Source organism: Macaca thibetana, chromosome 10, assembly GCF_024542745.1.
Source record: "Macaca thibetana thibetana isolate TM-01 chromosome 10, ASM2454274v1, whole genome shotgun sequence".
NCBI lineage: Eukaryota > Metazoa > Chordata > Mammalia > Primates > Cercopithecidae > Macaca > Macaca thibetana.
The window spans coordinates 3,177,245-3,190,593 of NC_065587.1; the positions used below are offsets into that span (position 1 = coordinate 3,177,245).

General features: G+C 42.0%; 1 long non-coding RNA gene across 1 annotated transcript in view; it reads right to left on the reverse strand.

The window, feature by feature from the left end:
- Nucleotides 1–13,296, reverse strand: part of LOC126964007 (uncharacterized) — a 57,110-nt gene extending 43,814 nt beyond the window's left edge. The window contains exon 1 of the long non-coding RNA XR_007729288.1: nucleotides 13,075–13,296. This is a non-coding gene — a long non-coding RNA (uncharacterized LOC126964007). The remainder of the gene's footprint in view (nucleotides 1–13,074) is intronic.
- Between the last annotated feature and the right edge of the window lie 53 nt (nucleotides 13,297–13,349).

A 13,349-nucleotide genomic window follows, 5' to 3' on the forward strand; every position in this document is an offset into this window, starting at 1 on the left:
CATTTGAAGTGAGTTTCTTGTAGACAACATATAATTGGGTCATGCTTTTTAATCCATCCTATCACTTTCTGTATTTTAGGGTATTCAGATTATTTACACATTAATATAATTATTAATCGTTTAAGGCTTAACTTTGCTAATTTAATTCTTTCTTTTTTTCTCTCTTGTTTTCTCTCTCTTTCTGGGTTCATTTACATTTTTTTACCTTCCTGTGGATTACTTGAAGATTTTTACAATTCCATTTTGATGTATCTGTAGTATTTAAAATGTGCCTCTCTGTACAGTATTTTTAATGGTTGATGTAGGTACTGTACTATATTTACACAATATCACAGACTATTGGTGTTATCCTTGTATTAGGTGGAGTGAAATAAAGAAATCATGCCTATCTTTAAGACCCTTCATTTCCCCAGTTTACATTAGGTTGGTGCAAAATAATTGCAATTTTTGCCATTACTTTCAATACTTGTCATAAATATATCCTCTGCATATATTTAGGACCATATCAAATGACATCATAATTTTTGCTTCAACCATCAAATGTAATTTATAAGACTCAAGAGGAAAAAGAATGCCTACGATATTTGTTCATATTTTTGTTTACTTCGCTCATCATTTTTTCTTCTTGATGTTGTAAGGTTCCCTTTTATCATTTCCTTTCTGTTTGGAGAACTCTTTTTAGCTATTTTGTTAGGATAGGTCTGCTGCTGATAAACTCTCTCGGTTTTCCTTCATCGGAGAATGTCTTCATTTCTCCCTCCTTCTTGAAAGATATTTTTATGGGTATAGAATTTTGGGATAACAGTTCTTTGCTCTTAGTCACTGAAAAATATTGTGTCATTTCCTCTCGGCTTCCACGGTTCCTGATGACAAATCCACCATCATTCTAATCGTTTTTCCCTTCTAGGTTGGGTGTTCTTTTCCCCTGGCTGTTTTCAAATTTTTTTTCTTTGTTTTTTTTTGCCGTTCAGAAGTTTAATTACGATGCATGTTGGCATAGATTTCTTTAGGCTTATCCTGTTTGAGCATCTTTCAGCTTCTTGAATCTGCAGGTAGGTTTATGTGTCTTAACAATTTGGGTCATTTTCAGCCATTATTTCTTCATGTACTTTTCAGCCTCTCCCCCTTTCTCCTCTTCTGCAGGGACAAAACGACACCAAATTTAGACTTTTGTTATAATTCCAGAAGTCCCTGAGGCTCTGTTCACTTGTTGTTGTTGTTGTTGTTGTTGTTTTATTCTTCTTCTTCTACTTTCTCCATGTTGGTTGGATTGGGTTATTTCCATTGTTCCATCTTCCATTTCACAATTCTTTCCTGTGTCCATTTCATTCTGCTATTGAGCTTATTCACTGTACTTTTAAAATTTCAAATATATTTTTCAGTTCTAAAATGTCTATTCGAGGGTGGGTGTGGTGGCTGATGCTCATAAACCCAGCATTTTGGGAGGCTGAGGCAGGTGGATCACTTGAGGTCAGGAGTTTGAGACCAGCCTGGCCAACATGGTGAAACCCTGTCTCTACTAAAAACACAAAAATTAGCTGGGCTTGGTGGCAGGTGCCTGTAATCTCAGCTACTCGGGAGGCTGAGGCAGGAGAATCGCTTGAATCTGGGAGGCAGAGGTTGCGGTGAGCCGAGATCACACCACTGCACTCCAGCCTGGGCAACAGAGGGAGACTCCATCTCAAATAAATAAATAAATAAATAAATAAATAATAAAATGTCTATTCATTTTTTTTTTCTTTATAACTCTGTTGCCTTGCTGAGGTTTTCTATTTCTTTGCTGAGGCTTTCTTTGTTTTCATTCAAGTGTGTTCATAATTGTTTATTGAAGCATTTTCATCACTGCTGTTTTAAAACCGTTGTCAAATAATTCCAACATCTTTGTCAATTTGTATGCCATGCAGTGGTTGTCTTTTCATCCACTGTGTGATCTCCTCCATTTTTAGTAGAATCAGTGATTTTCTACTGAATCCTGGACATTTTTGTATTATGTCATGAGATTCTGGGACTTACTTAAGCCCTCTGTTTTAGCTGTAGGGTAGATTTGCTGGTGATAAATTATTTTCTTTGTCCCAGGGACATCACTCTGGCAAGGAATGGGAAGGATGGAGACACCACTCTTCCCTTCCAAGTGACACCCAGGTTTCGCACTCACTCACCCTTGATGCCCACAGTGAGGAGGGTTCCTTGTTACTGCTGTGCAGGGATGAGCATCCTAGCTCCCATACGATCTCTGCTGGCACTGTGGTGGGTGGGGCTCCATCACTGCTAGATGGGGGTGAAAGTCCCCGCTCTTCACTAGGGCTCCCAGTGTAAGGGAGGCCTCTTTACTGCTAGGGAAAGGTTGTCTTTTCTGATGTACCTGGGGTACGGCCAGATTCTTCTGTGGTATTGCTGGAGGGCAGTGGTTATCTTTTAAAAGCATTCTGTCTTGATGGACTGCCCCTTTCCTTGTCCTTTGGCTGGAGTGAATGAGCTTTGCCCCTTTCCTTGTCCTTTGGCTAGAGCGAACGCGCTTTTGAGGTTGTTTATTTGTCTGCATCCACCGACATTTCCAGGTTGCTTGCTTCCTCAGTTTCAAATCTAGGAACTATGAAGGCAAAAGAAAACCCAGGAAACTCACCCCAAGCTGTTTCTTGGGTGCTGAGGTCAGTCTGGTTTTCCCTCTGCACCTTGAGAGCCTTCCTAGGTTTGTTCTGTGTGTAATGTCCACAGTAGGTAGTCGAAATCAGTAGAAGGAATAGGGAAAATGATCCATCTTTCTGGAAGCATAAGTTCTTACTGACTTGCAAATCTTGATTTTATAATATGCCATTTTTAGCAATTCGCGCTCTCTCTCTTTTTTGGGGGTGGTAATAGTTTCCCTTTGATTTTGGGGGGATTTTCAAGATATATAATTTTCTCATCTGCAAACAGAGATGGTTTTATTTTTTCCTCTGCTTTTCTAGTATCTATTCCTCTGATTCCTTTCTCCTGGCTAATTGCACTGTCTGATATTTTCAATACAATCCTAGATGGCAGAAGCGACTCGGGCATTCTTGTTTTCCTCCTGTCTTTAGCCAGAGGACATTTTTGTTTGCCATTGAGTAGTATGCTAACTTCTGGATACATCAATTGCTATTTTTATCAAGTGTTTTTAACATGAATATGCTTGATTATGTAAAATGCCTCTTCTATTTTTGAAGTGACCAGATGACATTTCTGCTTAGCTATATTCATTTGATGGATTATATTAATATGTTTTCTCGTATTGAACCCTCTTCCTGTTCCTGGTAAAACCACCACTTGGTCTTGATGCATTATTTTGTTACCTGCTGTTTGCTTCTGTTTAATTACATTTTAGCTAAGACCTTTGTGCATCTATGCTCATAAGCGAAGCTGGTTAGCACTTTTGTTTTATAGTAAAAGTTCTGTCATATTATAGAGGTTTTACTTGCTTCATAAAACGAATTTCGATGTTCTCCATTTTTCCCTATACTCTGGAATTATTTAAGTATCATTGCTATTAATTGATCTAATTAAAACTTGGTATGTTTCCTCTGTGGTAATGGGGTTTGAAAGGAGTAACTACCTCCTCTGTTTCTTTAATGGTAACTGGCCTGTTTAGATTCTCGCTTTAATGGGGTCAGTTCTGGTACTTTGCAGTGTTCTAGAAATTATCCTATCTTGGTGTTTTACTTTATTTACCTACAATTCTACAAAGTAATCTTTTGATTAAAAAAAGTAAATTCTTCTGGATTTGATGCATTTGTCATTTCTAAGTTTTTTGTATTTGTGCCCTCTTTCTCCCAAACTCACCAGAATTTTTTTAGATGGCCTCACAGTTTGTCTACAAACAGATTTTGGATGTATTTGCTGGCTCTATTGCATTGGTACCAACTCATTTGAACTCATTAGTACTTTTGTTACTTCTTTTTGCTGCTTTCTTTGTGTTTACTGTGTTGTTTCTTTTCTAGCTTTTTGTGTTGGATATTAGTTCATTTATTTTCCTTTTTGCATTTTTAATAATATTAATTTTGTCTAAAATTATTCTTTTATAACTGCTTTACCATATTCTATAAATTCTATTTTATGAAATTCTGTCATTTCATTCTTTATTTTGTTTTTTATTCTTTATTTTGTTTTATTGTTCCAAGAGTCATTTAATAACATGTTTAGTGGGCAAATCTTTTTGTTTTTTTTTTGTTTTGTTTTTTGTTTTTTTTTTTTTTTTGAGACGGAGTCTCGCTCTGTCGCCCAGGCTGGAGTGCAGTGGCCAGATCTCAGCTCACTGCAAGCTCCGCCTCCCGGGTTCCCGCCATTCTCCTGCCTCAGCCTCCCGAGTAGCTGGGACCACAGGCGCCGCCACCTCGCCCGGCTAATTTTTTGTGTTTTTAGTAGAGACGGGGTTTCGCCGTGTTAGCCAGGATGGTCTCGATCTCCTGACCTTGTGATCCGCCCGTCTCGGCCTCCCAAAGTGCTGGGATTACAGGCTTGAGCCACCGCGCCCGGCCTTGTTTTCTTAATGCTATAATTAGCTTCTAGTTCTATTGCTTGTGGTAGGAGAAGGCTGATTGTATTATTTCTATGCTTTGGATTTAATGAGATTCTCTTTGTAGCATAAGATATGGTCAATTTGGGAGACAGTTCATGTGCTTTTAAAAAGAAGATGTATTCTCAATTATCAGAGTTCAGAGTTCAATATACTTCTGTAGGATCTGCCTCATTGGTCATGTCATTGAAGTCTTCTATCTTCTTACTAACGGTTTGTCTTGGATAGAGAGTGGTGTGGCGAATTCTCCTGTCCTGAATGTATTTTTATCCATTTCTCATTGTATCTCCTGCACTTTTTACTCTTTGAAAGTGACTATATTATTGGGCACATGTATATTAATAACTGTGATGCCTTCATGGTGAATTGTGGCTTTAGTGTGATGAAAATGCCTCCTTTTAAATCTCTTTCAATGCCATGTGCTCTAACACCTACTTTGTTAGAGAGCATGGTTGTTACACCTGCTTTCTTTTTGTTTGCATTTTTCCCAGATATCTTAATTTGTACTTTGTTTTCTGAATTTCTTTATTTTAGGCAGGTCTCATGTATATAGCATAGAGTTGGATTTCCTTTGTTCATCAATCTGAAAATAATATTTCTTCCATTTATTTTAAGCCCATTTTGTGTATTATTTATCACTGTAATCAATGTCTTTGCCTTCAGTCTGCCACAGTCATATGACACATGCATATACATGGCATGTCACACACACGCACAGATATTCACTCACTGCATACAACACTCAACTTGCTTTTTTTCTCACATGTCTTTCAGTATCTAGAAGGGCATGAATTTTTGTTCTAATGGACATCTTTACTCTAGTAACTGTGTATTTTCATCATCCTCTCTTTTCTTAAAGAATGGCTCCCGGTTCCCTGCTGTCTTTCTAGTCTCCTTCTCCCAAAAGAACTAATTTGAAGTTACTTCTTTTTTTTTTTTTTGAGATGGAGTCTCGCTCTGTCACACAGACTGGAGTGCAGTGGTGCAATCTCGGCTCACTGCAAACTCCGCCTTCTGGATTCATGCCATTCTCCTGCCTCAGCCTCCCACGTAGCTGGGACTACAGGCACCTGCCACCACGCCTGGCTAATTTTTGCATTTTTAGTGGAGACGGGGTTTCACCATATTACCCAAGATGGCCTCAATCTTCTGACCTCATGATCTGCCCTCTTTCTCAGTTAGTACTTACAATCAGTCAGATTACTCCACTTTTTACATATTCCCCTCTTCCTTTCACCCCCAGTTTTGATAATTTTTCGGGTATTACATTGTTAAAGCATATAGCCATTGTATACTGCACTGCTTTCCTCAAAGTCATCATTTAGTACTAGTTCTCTGGGTGCTGTTACACCATGCTAAGTAGTTTTCTGGGTGCTAGTACACCATGCTAAGTAGTTCTCTGGGTGCTGTTACACCATGCTAAGTAGTTCTCTGGGTCCTAGTACACCATGCTAAGTAGTATCTCTGGGTGCAAGGACACCATGCTAACTAGCATCTCTGGGTGCTGGTACCCCACATTAACTAAGAAACAGCTTCATATAACAAAAATGAGGGCAAAGTGGTGGTGGAAGTATACATAGTTAGTGTGGGGTATTAGGCATTTCAGGAGGGCTTCATAGTAATAATATTCTCTGAGTTTTTACATGGATGTATGCCTGAAGGTCAGTCTGGCTGGTTGGCTCACATTGTCTTTCCTTGAGTATCTTCAATCTTTTTCTCCATTTTTTTTTTTCTGGTATAAAGACTTGCTGTCAAAAAGTCTGATGCAGTCTGATTTTCTTTCCTCTGTAAGATTCTGGATCTTTTTACATGAATGCCCAAATAATTGGATTTCAATTTAAAGCCCAATAATTTACTAGAATATGCTTTTGTATTGACCATTCAGGTGGACTTTCCCAAACAGGGTATGTTCTTTCCCAGTATTTAAGTCTTTTTTTTTTTTTTTTTTCATTTAAGGAAGTTTTTTTTCGTAAGTATTGGCTTTAGTATTCATTCTGTCCTGTGTTTTGGCGTCTGCTTCAGCATCTCCAATGATACATATGTTGAATCTTCTAGTCTTCTATATTATTACCTTCAAATATTTTCAATGTCTTTCTTAATTTTCCTTCTTTTAAAATACTTCCTTTTTTACATTTTATTTGTATCTGTTCATATTATATGTGATGGTTGTTTATTTGTGTATTTCCTCTGATTTCATCTCTCTTGTTCTAAAATGATGTTTCTTTTATTTCTAATCATTTACTAAATTCTGTGAGCTCTATTTGTCATCTACTTATCCAGTCATCTTATTTATGTGTTATTTTAATTCTGATATATGCTATTCTTTCGCAAATTCTGTTATTTGTCAAAGAACAGTATATTGTTTTTGAAAGATTAAAGTCTTTGGTTTATTGTGACCGTATCTTTCTGTTGTGCCTTAGCATCTGTAGGGATATTATTACGCTAATTGTTCCTTTTTTTAATACTAACTTTGCATTTAATCACAAGCTTTTATTGCTAGTTTAAGTGAGATGATTTTCCAGTATTATTAGAAAGAAAGAGTGGGTCAGAGTGCCTCTGTGGCTTCACAGCTCCAGTTTCCCCTTCTGAGGTTAACATCCAGCGTCTAAAATTACAGCCTCTTTCTTCTGAAGATCTGCTTTCCCTACTTCCTTCCTTCACTTTCATCTGGGCCATCTTTCTTCTTCTCCCCTAGAGTCCTGTCTTAATCAGTTGAGGCTGCTACAATAAGACAATACAAACTGGGGAGTTTAAACAGTGGAAATTCACTTCTCACCATTCTGGAGGCTAGAAAGTCCAAGAACAAGGCATCAACAGGCTTGGCCATCAGGTGAGGGCTCCCTTTCTGGCTCACAGACAGTTGCCTTCCTGCTGTGTCCTCACATGAAGGAGGGAGAAAGGGTCTTGTCACCTTTCAGAAGGAAACTAATCCCACTATGGGGATCCATCACGGGGACTCTACCCTCAAGACCTCATCTAAATCTGATTATCTCCCAAAGACCCCTCCTCCAAATACTGTCACCTTGGGAATTAGTGCTTCAGCGTATGAATCTTGGGGGAGACACTCACAGACAGTTCATAGCAATTCCCTTTCCTGCTCCATTTATGTTCCTCTCTGTCTTAGTCAGTTCTGGATGCTATAACAAAATACCATAGACTGGCGGCTTAAACAACAACCATTTATTTCTGACAGTTGTGGAAGCTGGGAAGTCTAAGATTAATGTGCCAGAAGATTCAGTGTCTGAAGAGGGCCCACTTCCTGGTTGATAGATGGCTGTCTTCTTGCTGTGTCTCCACACAGTAGGAAAAGGGCTAGAGAGTTCTCTGGGGTCTATTTTACAAGGGGGCCAAACCCATTCATGAGGGCTGCACCCTTATGACTTAATCACCTCCCAACCCTCCCACCACCTCATATATCACTTTGGGGTTATAGTTTCAACATGCAAATTTCAAGGGACACAAACCTTCAGACCAAGCACCCTCCCAGCAGTTTCCCTATAGTGGAGTCATCCTTAGCTCTGGGCTAGAGAGAAAAGTCCACCTTCCTTCATTCACACCTGTGCCCCCGGAGCATGAAGTCCAAGGTGCAGGGGAACACGCCACCCAGAGCCACAGCTCCTCTCACAGCCATACTCAAGCTGACCTGGGACTCTCATTCACTGTCAAATAGCCGTCGATCACTGCTTCGCCACCTGGAGACAATGATCAGATCTAGCTCGTGGGGACTAAACTGAATGATGACTTTGAAAATTGTGTAAAGGGTCGTAGGCTGCTCTGTCTAAGTCGCTTATCACTGGTGCCAAAGTACAGCTGTGACTTGGATTTTGACCCTTGGGTCCTCTGTAAATTGAGTTTTGCCTAAGATCTACTATCAGAGTATTGCCACACAGGGCAATGCACATCTAAATAAATGGATGGAGAAAGCCAGGCCGTGCAACCCACTAGACCCATCTGTCCATCCTCTTACACAGGCACTCAGCAAGCATCCACAGAGCACTCTGTATGCACCAGCCTGCAGTGCACCACAGCAGGCTCGATCGGGAAAAAGAGAGGCTTAATATACAATTGTAAATATTAACAAAATACAAAAGTGCCTATAAGACAAATGACTCCAAGGTGGGGAAGGTGCTTTCGACAGGGTGCCAGCAGAGTGCTATGGGATCCCACAAAAATAAAACATGCCCTTCACACTGAGTGTGGACTATGCACCGGGCTTGTGCTCTGTGCTTTTCTTCATTATCTGGGTGAGTACTGAACTCCAAGTCATACTACTCACCCCAGATGTGAAAAACAAGATGCAGAGAGGCTAAATGACCTTACATGTGACTGAGCTGGGACTTGAAGTTGGTCTGACGGAGCCCCAGACTCATTCACTCATTCTGTTACACTTTGACTCCCTGAGCTATAGCTCTGTCTGTCTCTCTCTCTCTTTCTCTCTCTCTCTCCCTCCCTCCCTCCCTCCCTCTTGACAATAATTCATTTATTTGCATTGATTCCAACAGATATGGAATTAAGCATCTACTATGTGCCAGGTGCTAGGTTCTGTGAGCTGACATTTATCTCAAGAAAACACATTAAAAAAGGCAATTTAGCCAGTAAATACATGACATGTTGGAGTGTGATGAGCACATTAAAGAAACAATAGGTAGGAGCCGGGGTTAGGGGTGTCTGCAGGGAGAGCGCTGGGGCTAGGGGTGTCTGCAGGGAGAGTGCTAATCCATTGAGGTGGTAGATGTGAGGGGCATCAGAGCAGAGGGCCCAATAAGAGTTGCTTTGCATTACATCCTGATCGCATGTCCTACGGCCTTGAGCGAATTACATAAAATGTCATTCCTTCAAGCTACCTCATGGCAAAACTTTGAAATTGGCACCAGCAATTTTTTTTTATTTATACTTGCAAACATGAGTAAGTTAGTGTGTTAATCCAAATCTATAAATGTGGGAACGTGGTGGATTTAGTGCATGTATTCAGAATGCCGGGCATCGTATCATCTGCATGTGTATTAGTCAGGGCTCCCCAGAGAGGCAGCACCAAAGGGATACACAGAGAAAGAGAAGTTCAGGAATTGGCTCACACGATTGTGGAGGCTGGCAAGTGTGAATATGCAGAGCTGGCCAGCAGGCTGGAAATTACAGCAGGAGCCGATGCTATAGTCTTAAGTTCAAAGACAGTCTGAAGGCAGCACTCTTTCCTTCTAAGGCACTTCAGTTTTTTTCTCTTGAAGAATTCAACTGATTGGATGAGGCCCACCCATATGACAGAGAGTAATGTGCTTCATTTAAAGACTACTGATTTAAATGCTAATCACATCTGAAAATTGCCTTTACAGCAGCATCTAGACTTGAGTTTGACCAACCAGCTGGGCACCCTAGCCCAGCCAAGTTGACACATAAAATTAATCATCACAGCATTAAAAAGCGAATGCCAAAATGACAACAGTGGCATTCTAAGACCAGGACGAATACGAAGCAGGGGCAACTCACCTGCTTAACGTTTCACAAAGTCATCTTTCCGCTCATTGCGATGCAAGGTCATTGTGGTGGTGACAAAGCTGACATTTGAAGATGTCAGTGATTTCATCTCTAAGTGACTGTCCCTACCCCAGCCAGACAGAGTTGGGCTGGCCACCTCCCAGGCTCTGCAGCAAGCGTGGGGGGCCTATACTTAGAGGCAGAGGAGCGGGAGGAGGCAATCCTCATCTTAAATGTCACAGTGATTTATAGACTATATTTCCCGAGAAAAGTGCAAAGATTTATTTCCAGGAGACAGGCCGTTTGTAAACATGCAACTCACAGATGCAGCTGCGTGGGTCGTGAGCCCACAGAGGCCTCTGCCTTTTGCTAGGGAAAGGAACGCCAGTGGGTCCTGGAGGCAAGAGCAAGGTCTCGGACCTAGCAGTGTCTTCAGAATAATGGCTCTCATGTTCTTCATCTCCCCAGAGGAGCTAGGATTAAATCAACTTGCAGTAGCCTACGCCACCTAGCTGGATGAAAAGTGATGAAATTATGAGCAGGTAAGGTGATGGGCATGTTAATTAGTTGGAGTTAACCTTTCTCCAATGTACGCACATATCAGAACATCCCATTGAGCCTCATAAATACATAAAATTATTTCTGAATCTAAAATACTGCTTTTAAGTTTTTTAAAAGTGAAAGGATGAAAAGAGTAAGTATTTTACCAGGGAGATGAAAAATGATCAATTTGTATGCTCATAATAATTTAGCTTAAAAATATATAAAGCAATCACCAACATTAAGCAAGAAGAAGCAAATACATCTAAAATCAACCGTGGAAATGTTAATATTTCTTTCCCAGTCATTCATAGCTGGACTGGAAATTACCCCCCACGAAGCCAGGAGTCGAGAAGGGCTAGAGAGAAGGAAAAGATGAGTGGGAAAGGAGGAATGGTCCGACAGAAGCAGAAAGCCATGAAAAGTGTCTTTCTCAGCCCTGGATTCGGCACAAGGAGAAAATTCTCCCCAAATATTTGAAGCCCTTTCATGTCCTGAAAAAGCTTGCTTCCCCAGAGACCTTCCATAGATATCAAATCCACATGAGTTCATAACTAAAAATCACACAATTGTAGAAATAAACTAGCCAGCCAGACAGAGCAAAACTCAGCCAAAACAGGAAACAAGAAGAAAAGAACAAAGTCAGACTTTAGATATGTGGGCTGTCATGCACAATATGTATAGCAAATATTTCAAAAATACGATGGAATCAAAGACTTGCCTGCAATAAAATGGATAGATTCAAATAAGAATGAAATGGAATTTCAATGAATGAAAAATCTAACCAGTGATCTCTTACTACTCCTACGGATTTGTCTGGAGTTTTGGATTCTTGCATCATCATATCATCTACACCTCGTGAAGTAACACGAGAAACTCAGGTGTCAGCCAGGGTCTTTCTGCCTCTCTGAATTTGGGAGACATTGTTCAAACCCCCCTATTCCTGGCTGCCTCTCTGCATTCATGCTCACAGGCATGGTGAGACATTCATGCCTCCAGCTATACCCAAAGGCTGGAGCTCCCACCAGTTTCTCCGCAGACCCACTCATGGCCAAGCAGGCTGGAAATTCAGCAGCCTCACAGATATTGGGTGTGATAGAAGGGGTGACTCTGGGGTGTGTGTCACTTTCTGTCACCTCTGGATCCCCCTGCCCCCATGTCTCCTCCTCCCTCCAGAAAGATGGGTGAGTTCCTTTCTCATCATCTCACACAACAATCCATGAAGAATTGTGCTCACACCTGTACCCTTCAGATCCCCACATTCTGCCCCAAGCAGGCTGTCAAGAAACTTCCGAGCAACAACAACGTCACCCCTTCGTCACTTCCCCTGGAAAGAATTCAGGAGATTGTGAAGAAGGAAACTTCTCTACCTCATTTCAACAGATGCCCCAGCAAATCTAGGTGCTTTTCCTGCCATGCCGTGGTAAAACAGTGCCTGCTATGATGAGAGGGCGTCTCATCATCTCTTTTCCTGTCTGTCTCCCTGCAGGCTGTGGGCTCTGGGGGCCAGCTCTTTGCTGTGCTGGCTGCCCCAATCCAGAGGATAACAGAGGCGGGTGCAGGAAGCCTGAGGCCTCCTACAAGCAGCTGCAGGTTTTACCTCCTGTGAACCCCAGTTCTGATGTCCTCACGTTCCCTCAGCTACCTGCTGCCATGGAGCTGTGGTTAATAGCAAAGCTCTCCCTTGGTGCCATAAGGCTCCTGGAGCAGTCGATAATGTATATGTAAAGCAGTTGCTTTTAAAATCTTTTATGTGCCTATCATATTAAAAGCAATCCTTTGGAAATTACCAAGACATGATGCGCACCTGCCTGCAATTTTTATGGCTCTGTTTTCCCCCCAAGTGAAGAATGCAAAATACTCAAAACTGAGCTTGTTTCTTTTCTTTCACAATGGGTCCTGCAGGTTCTTCGCCCTCACAATCTCTCCAGCTGGGCCTGATGCCTCCACCTCCAGGATGACCTCCTCAGTTCGGATCCTTACCGTCACTTTCCTGGGCTCAGACCTCCTGGAAGCTTTTCTTTCTCTGATTTTTGCCACTTACCCCAAACTTATTCAGTCTCTCCCTGTCCTTTCCACCAGAAGCATTTTTTCTAAATGTAAGCCCACTGTGTCATCCCTTGGCTTAAAACCCTGAAATATCCTTGGTACTCCCAAAGCTGGCCCCAGGCTACTGCTGTTGCTGCGCACCCTCTGTAAGCAAACAAGCAACACTGCTGGTGTCCTCCTCCTTCCAGTGCTGTGCTGTCTGGAGGCACCAGAGACTGGGAGGGAGAAGAATCTGCAGGATCCATTCCGAAAGAAATACATCACAACCACCCACCAGCCTCCGGCTCACTCCCGCGGATGCTGGAAACATCTGATGCTGAGCCAACTGCCTCCTTCCGCACCTTCAGTGTGGCCATCCTAGGAGGCTCTGACACCCCACGGACGATGGGTCACTGGGCTCCATCATCGTCATAAAACGCACACACACTCCACCCATGCACATGTACCCTGACACAAGTTCACACTCACACTCGCACGCTCACCTCACTTTCAGCTGAGGCCACACTTCACGTTTCCGAGAGAAAGCAGGCGAGGCAGCAGGAGCTCTGAGGGGTAACCGGCTTGTCAGCTTGCCTGTGCCCCAGGGCACCCGGAGAGTGGGTACGTGACTTCCCGGGTGTCTGTGAGGGTGTTTCTGGAAGAGCTTAGCGTTTGCACGGGTGGACTGAACACAGCAGGTGGCCCCTCCCCAAGGTGGGTGGGCCTCGTCCAATCTGTGGAAGCCTGAATAGGACAAAAAGGTGGAGGGAGTTTGGAT